The sequence below is a fragment of the Ornithodoros turicata genome, unplaced genomic scaffold (genome assembly GCF_037126465.1).
Source record: "Ornithodoros turicata isolate Travis unplaced genomic scaffold, ASM3712646v1 Chromosome13, whole genome shotgun sequence".
In the NCBI taxonomy this organism is placed as follows: Eukaryota; Metazoa; Arthropoda; class Arachnida; order Ixodida; family Argasidae; genus Ornithodoros; species Ornithodoros turicata.
Window position 1 is genome coordinate 1,834,108 of NW_026999307.1, and position 8,610 is coordinate 1,842,717.

The window sequence follows — 8,610 nt, forward strand, 5'->3', positions numbered from 1 at the left end:
ACTGCCACCGTCGCGTTGACTATGATGGAGAAAATACCCCCGCTCTGAGGTGTTCGTGCGTCCCCGTTGGAGAAGATAACATATTGACAGCCCACGGGGCGCACGCCGATATGACAGTATCGGCGTGACGCCGCTGACGCCGCCGCCGCTGGGCCTTCAACGTGCTCTACGTCGCCGCCGAAAAAAATGCCCACGGCGCACACCTCTAGTCTGACTCCGAGGAGTGTCTTTAGCAGAGATTTTCCCAGCACCCCCCAAAATCTTGCAACACCTTGTCTGCCAGAAAAGCCAAAAAAGTCAGAAAAGCTTCAAATATGAGTGCCACCGCCCCGAGACGAAAATCCTGGGAATACCCTTGATTCTTTAGTGTCTTGGTGCGGTTTGTTCGGGACCTTTTCTGTCGCCTCTTTGAATCTGTGGACGTTTGTAATTACAGGATGACATTGGGTGGCGCTTATGTCCGCCACCATTTCTAGAACAACACGATACCGCTTTGCACGGAGGTAACATCGGAGGGCACTGTGATGGCTTTGCAAAACGCTCGTGCCTTTTTACAGGACAGGAAATCGTGCTAGATTCGAGTCCGATTTTGAAGTGCATGGAGTGGCTGCACGATCCTAAACTTTTCTGGTGGTGTCGCTCTAAGAGACCTGCTCTAAATTACTGGCAAGATGCTGTTTATCAGTTTTGCATGAGTCCACCCGGTCGCGCAGGGTTTTTATTAACGCCTGTTAAATCATCTAATGACACCAAACTAGGTCAGATGAGATTCAAGGGGCTTGATTACAAGTACGTACCGGGTTGATGTACACTCTGGCTGCGGTAACATAGAACGTACTTTTTCTCATTAAGATTTTGATGATATAGGATGACCAAATGTACCGTGTTCTTTTTTAAAGTTGCAACTAGTGCCCACCTGCTTGTTAGTGAACTGGGCTGTCGAGCAAGCCACAAGTACACACACAAAAAATGCAATTTGTTTTGATTGCGAAATGCACACACAAAATTAAAAACCATGAGTGCACAAAAACCTTCAAAGCAACATGCGATTCAGGGCAGGCACAGGAACTGTCACGACAGGCTGTGATGGAACTAGGATTTCACCATTGCGAAATAATGTCACCTCGCATATGTTGTATGAAAAACACAGCAATAAACAGGCTACACGCCACATATGGAAGGCTGCGATGAACAATTTTATAGTGAATGTCGCTCATGGTACACATAAATGGCACTGTAGTGTTACGCTTATCACAAGGGCAAATGAATGAATTGCTTGCGTAGCTATGTGGCTCAAAGGAAATCAACAGTAAATAAACAGAAAGTACTCAAAATATTGACTCTCACACAAGAGGGAATGACTGTCTGTAACAAAATATAATGAAAAGTTCCCACAGCGTGGCCAAAATATCCATCTCTTGGGAGCCTTTTTTCATGAAAATCTTTCTTGGTCTTGGCATGGGTTCACTGAGAACCAATCACTAACTGGTTGCTGCATTAAGAAAGGCTGATCAATTTTCTTCCTAACGGTAACGCACCAGATTTATTCTGCCATTCTTTTTTTACATTACACTTATCGTCTTTTCGTGTGATCAAGAACAATTTAAAGAAATCCTGATAATCTTGTGTCTGTCTAAAAATTAGCAGGATGCCTAAATAATTGGATAACTTTTACAGAAACTTTATGCTGTTGTTCGGAGCCTATCTCACGTTTGAGGTTAAGCATCCGTAAAGATACAAACTGTCATTGGATGTCTAGCAGCTATGTAAAGTAAATGATGCATTGCATATAGTGTGCTAATCGTGTGTATTTGTCTAAATTCGCGTATGTATACCAACAAGCCCAGTTAGATGTTTTAGGGAATGATGCATAATTTTAAGCCAAGTGTTGCATGAAAGTGGTGTTGTTTGCCCCTACATTAAAATAAACTGCACTTGCACACAAATCATGCTCGACAGTGATCATGTTGGAAACTCGTAAGCCAATATCCTGTTATTATTAGAAGAAGTATACTAATTGAGAGGTATTAGTGAAAGTTTTCTATATATTACACGACACAATTGTGCGTCAGTAATGAAATCTTCAAGGAAAGTACTGACGTTTCACAAATCGTGTCACTACACAGAGAAAAACTTGGGAGAGGTGTAAAATACAGTATAAATTTCTGGAATAAATTTTATAAGCATTGATTATGTTGGTAAGTGCCATGTTTTTCTTAATTGTTTTATACTCCATTCTCCAACTTGGGGGCATCTCCGGAAAAAAGGCTACATTTTGGTTCCACTCCGCATGTCTGACATTTGTATGTTTCACTGACATACAACCATGGGCATAGTCAGATGGGGGGGGGGGGGGTACAACACCTTCCAAAATTGTACCTTTGGTAGTGCATTTGGGATAGGGGAACACCTCCTACCCCATGTAAAGTCCCCATAGACTCACCTCCCCCCCCTCCCAATATTTTTCTGGCTACGATACTGCATGCAATGGTTATGCAAGATGATAATTTCTTCATTTACAAATCTGTTTCTCCCTCTCGTGCGTGGGAATAACTTCATCAACCTTGCGATAGTAATATCCAACGGTGACCCCTGTTGCAAAATAAACAGTCTGTGTGAATTGAGACGTCTTATTTAACAAGTTTTTGGTGTCAGTGGAGGAGGGAGAATGACGTCTTGTGATTAGAAGCATCCGAAAAGACTAGATACAGGCATCCATATGCATTCCACAACCAGTGGGCTAGCCATGCAACAAGATTGTGTGCTTAAGCAGAGTTTTTTTTTAATTCTGTGTGAGCGCTGCGAAGCAACTGTGGCTATGAGTAGCGTACAGATGTAGACAGATCGAGACAGGACAGCAGGAAGGAGTGGGGGACATGGGGGTTAGTATGTGTCCTGGGCCGACTTCAGGGGAACTGTGCCAACATCAGTCTGGAAAGTCTTCGGAAAACCGAGGGAAAACCTAAGACAGCACAGCCGGTGCCAAACCCATCTCAGCTCCCAGCCTCGATGTGGAAAGCGATCATCCTAACCACTATGCCATGGGAGCTGGTGCACAAGCAATGTAACGCCATCTCTTCTGTGGCCTACTCCTGTCTTACTACACGTAACTTGCAGGAGCCAGTACATAAAAGTGGGCCAATTGTCGACACACAAGTAATAAAGGTAAAAATGAGGAAAATACTGTGAAGTGCTCCTATAAAGCTTTGACCACATTGTTCCTTGCTTTGAAGTCCATATATATTCAGTGATCTCACAAAAGAAAGGTGCACAGTCACACCACAACACATAAACTGTACATGTTACAAAAACACGGGCAGTGGTTTACCCTAAATTTCGTCCTTGGGAGGCAGGGCGGGGCTCTGCAAGGAGGTGTATTTACATGTTTTTCGACAAAATATAGCGCAATCTCACATAGGTTTGTGGAATGTTTGGGTGTCTGGGCAAATCACTGAGCTTAGGTATGACATACACACACGCACACATCAACGTACGTGCGTAGAGCGACTTCGTATCATGAAATTAAATAACAGGCCGCTGCGTTGTCAATTTATATCGACATGTGCCGGACAATGCAATGAAACAGCAACATTTAGTGCAAGATAATATACGAACTTCTCAGTCAAGAGATATGCACAGTCACAGCGCAACGGATAAAGCGTTTATTGTTGAAATGAGGCAGCTATTGCAAAGGACAGCGGCAGATTTTCGACAGTGGAAACCGTTAATGACATAGAAGCACAAGCACACGCATAGTCAGCTATATGTGGTTGTCGCTTCGGAACCGTTAAAATAAACGGTCAAGAAAACGATTTTGTTCCCGTACTTTGCCAGAAGGCGTGACTAACGACATTTATATTTCGGTGATCGAAACAAGTGACCTAGCTGAAGCACGCAAATTTCACTGAGTAGCACGAATAAGAGCTTCGCGTCTACCGTTGATCACTTCGGGTTTCAATTTCTCCACAACACTTTCACATTCTTCCACACACATTCTTCCACACCACTCTTTTCCTCCTCCAAGCGAAGCTATGGGGAAACTAGCACCGTACTTTGCCAGAAGGCGTGACTAACGACATTTATATTTCGGTGATCGAAACAAGTGACCTAGCTGAAGCACGCAAATTTCACTGAGTAGCACGAATAAGAGCTCCGCTTCTACCGTTGATCACTCCGGGTTTCAATTTTTCCACACCACTTTCACATTCTTCCACACCACTCTTTTCCTCCTCCAAGCGAAGCTATGAGGAAACTAGCACAGATGGAGGAACAAAAAACAAGCGACGCAAACCAACGGACACACGCAAACTGACGGCACACTAAACCAGCTAAACACAATAATGGTATCCTGGGCCGATACGAGGTAGATATCATACCTATCCCCTGCGTAGAGATACGGTCCCGTATCAATCCGCCGCTGTGCTAGATTATGGGAGGATTTTGAAACAGTTTATTTTTAATGGTGGAATCTTAACCGGTGATATTTAAGCAGATATTTTAACCGGTTTATTCTTCCCAATTTATTTTTAAGCGTATATTTTTAAGCGGTTTATTCTTAAATGTTTTATTTTTAAGCAGTTTATTTTTAATGGTGGATTTTGGGTACCTCCCGAAACAGGCACATACTTTAATGAAGAGTGAACTCACCCCTTAAACTTGAAAGTCAGAGAACAAAGAAACGCTGTCCGCCACAGTGTACTCTAGGAGCTCTGCTGCGCTCAACAGTTTTGATCACTGGACAGCACGGCGTACGTTCTCGCTATGCTCGTGCGGGACATTAGAACTTCGAAAGATTTTCGTATAACAACCAGTGGAGTGCAGCCGCCAAGACCCAAATGCTACCAGTTGCACGTCCGGATAAGTTTGAAGTTTCAACGGTTGAAACTGAACAGGTTCGAACTGGCTGGATCGATGGATGATGGATGGTGATTGGGTAGACGTGCAGACGTCATTGCCATAGCTTTAGCTCGTGCTTATTGAGTACTCATTTTTTGTAATATTCTTTAATTTCGGTGGCCGTTCATTATAATTGGGTGGCGGAGGTTAAATGTTAAATAACACATATGCCAATCCAGCGGAAGTGACACCAGCATCATCATCATTATTCCATCGCCATCGTCGTTGCTGCGACGAGTGTCGAGTGTCGTATTTTGGTGCTGTGTGTGTTGAAAATCGCTGTTCTTTTTGCACACATTTTATCAGTGCCTTTGCTACTGAGCTACAGGTGTGCCTAATATGTAGCGTATAGCCTGTTCAGCGGCTTCAAAGAGATACCATGGGCAGTTTCAAGATTTTTTGAAGGGTCCTGAAATTCCTGAGTCACGTTCAATTCGATTTTACTGCTGTAGCTGTGTAGCTTGTGGGAAAATGTTATGTGCAGTAAACAAACATCTGCAATCTGCTTCCCACAGTACGTCCAAAGTGCTTCTGTGTTTGTGGAGCAATGGTTTATAGTGCTGCGCTGAACGGTTCCTCGGAGTCGTCCACTTTTCTATTGACGTTTCAGTGATTCAATAATTTAGTTGCTGATTTCTTTAAGTTGGAGTAGCGTAGCATTCTGCAGGGGAGTTACTGACGTACAAAATTTACATTTACCAGCAACGGTAACGCCATCAGGAACGCTAGTTCAAGAAACATTGCCCCGAACAAATGCGGGCTTTCGTTAAGAAAAAAGATATATGTTCAGTAAAATAAAATATTACTTCACAGCACTTAGATTCTGGTAATGTCTTCTAGTTGTGGATGCTATATAGAGATGCATGTCAGTGAGCCCAAAAACTCGGATCATCATATGTATGGACATTATTTAAATTATCTACGTACCTCAGCCCGACTGCCTTCATCGGACTGATCTTTTGTTACAATATATGGGCATACAACTCATATAGCATGAAAGACTATATACTATCCATTTGGTCATAATATAATTGGACAAAGTTAATGTGGTCCATTCATGCACAGTTTCTGAAAGTTGTTAAGGAGTCCAGTTTTATTACCTCAGTATGATCATTTGCAAACAGATTGTACTTGCTGCTTCACACCAGGGAAGGATAACGGGCGTATTTTCGTTACCGTTTCCATTTTCGTTACTGCTATATTTTCGTTTCCGCTATCCGTTTCCGATACCGGCCTTTCAATTTCGTTTCCGTTTCGTTTCCGTTACTGTTTCCGGTAATGGAACGGTTGTTACAGAGCTGCGGGAGGACAGCCCGTCCGGTTCTATCAGCACCCTGTTTTGTTTGAGCGCTGGTTCGGTGTCACGCGTGCACACTACACAAGTCATTTTACGTCGTTAGGATGCGCACATCCTGCAAGATAAAAAATATATATATCTATATATATTTATAAGTCCCAAACGTCGCCACACCAGCATTGGACAGCTGTTTCGGCCTTATTGGGCCTTCATCAGCAATGCGCAGGGGGTTACGGTTATGGTATATATATATATATATATGGGGTGCGTCATTAAAAACTGACCAGAATTTTTATAAAAAAGCTGTGAGAGCAGCATAGATGTTGTTTTTGCAGTTGAGTTCTGCGGCCAGGCGGACATCCTCTGGAAGAGGGTATGTAAGTCCATTAATTAATTTTTAACTACGGAATTTCGGGCAAAAGCGAGATAGCAGATTGAGAGGCTATCCTCGTTGAATACCTTTCCACGCTTAAAAAAATCCTGAAACACGCACGTGCACTGAAATATCCATACCGGAATTTCGGAATGCAAATGAGCCAAAATCGAAAATGCGCGCCTGAGGAGCGCATCACTCATGCCGACGGAGGCTTATCTGGATCGGTGAGGGGTTTATCTGCCCAGCTGAGCGGCACCCACTCCAGTTATCTCCACCGCTCCAAATCACGTTGCCCTCTGACGTGAAATGAGCGCTCTACTCCCCGCGTTCCCGGTCGCAGCGGTTTCGGTTTTGGCTCATTTGCATACCGAAATTCGGGGATGGATATTTTAGCGCATGTGCGTGTTTCAGGATCTTTTAAACGTGGAAAGGTGTTCAACGAAGATAGTCTCTCAATCTGCTATCTCGCTTTTGCCCGAAATTGCCTAATTAAAAGATTAATTAATGAATTTCAGGTAATTAGTCCTCTGGTAGTTACATACTCTGTTCCAGAGGATGTCCGCGTGGTCATAGAAATCAACTGCAAAAACAACAGCTATGCTGCTCTCACAGCTTTTTTATAAAAAAATCTGGTCAGTTTTTAATGACGCACCCTGTATATGTAGGAACATGTTTTCAGTCTTCAGTCACTCGGAGTCCAACAACTCAGGATGGGCGTAACTTCCATCCATGGAGTGTCGCATTCATAGGCGGACGCTCTCAATAGTAAATAATACTGCCATGGTCACAGTGAAAAGACAAAAAGTACAAAATGAGTAACTAAAAATCATTGGCTGGCATCCTCGTGCTATGGTGGAGTATCGTCATGTGTTGATGTCATGGAGTTATGAGCAGTGGGGCGAGGTGAGTGAGGGATGAGCCCTCGAGATCCAATTTGCGCTTTCTTTCCATGCTCCCGTGTAGTATTTAGAGCATCCTCTCATATGAACCTCTTTGGAATGGGGTAGGGTCCTGCACTCAACGCAGGAAAACATCCCACATCATCATCATCCATCCATCTATGTTGTTGTTGTTAGAGCATTACAGGGAATGGAGTCATCACAATACAGAAACAAAAGATGAAAAGTCACTCAAATGTCATCGCACAACAGGAATAGCCATTACCCGAATTCAATACCGGATGATAAATTCGTTTTCGTTTCTGTTTCCGGTAATGGAGGACCGTGGTATGCGTTTCCGTTTCCGTTATCGCTACCATCTTCAATTTCGGTAATATACCGTTTCTGTTACCGTTGCCATTACCGTTACCCTTCCCTGCTTCACACACGTGTGATGGAAAGTAAGAGAATAAGGAATTTCCTTCATGTATGAGGGTCATCCAACAAAAGTTCCTCTGCTGGGAACAAAATAATAAATCTACAGCACAACATTGAAAAAAAAAAAAATCTGCAGGTTAGAGCTCAACGTTACTCCCTAATATAGTCACTTATTTAGCTGAAGATTTTTGATACTGTGATACCAAGTATTCAATACGTTGTCTGTGCCATGCTATGTCCTGTTTACAAAGTGAGGCATTCACTTTGCATTTCACCTGATCAATTTGTGTTTCACGATCACTTGCGAATTGGTGACTGCTGAGGGGCGCTTTGAGAGGAAGATGGAATAGCAAATTGGGCAATTTTTTATTGAAGTAGGAACCATCACCTTGAGCACGAGGAGAACGAAGTATACAGGAAGCTCACGAAAAGGAAAATCACGTTTGTGAGTCTCCTCTATACTTCATTCTCCTCATGCTCAAGGTGATGCTTCCTACTTCAACCACCAGCTCAAGTTGCTACTTCAAGTTGCACCAGCTCACTTGTCTACTTTTTCTCTCTTTGACAAATTTCCAGATAAATTTCTGTAACAAATCCCGAATCTTCGAAGACGAGTGCAGACAGCGTTGACGTGGTACGGTACACCATTCCAAGTCCTGTGCGTTTTTGTTTCATTGTAGTTTGAAGCTTACCCAGAAGTTGCACACAACGATAGTCCTAAAACA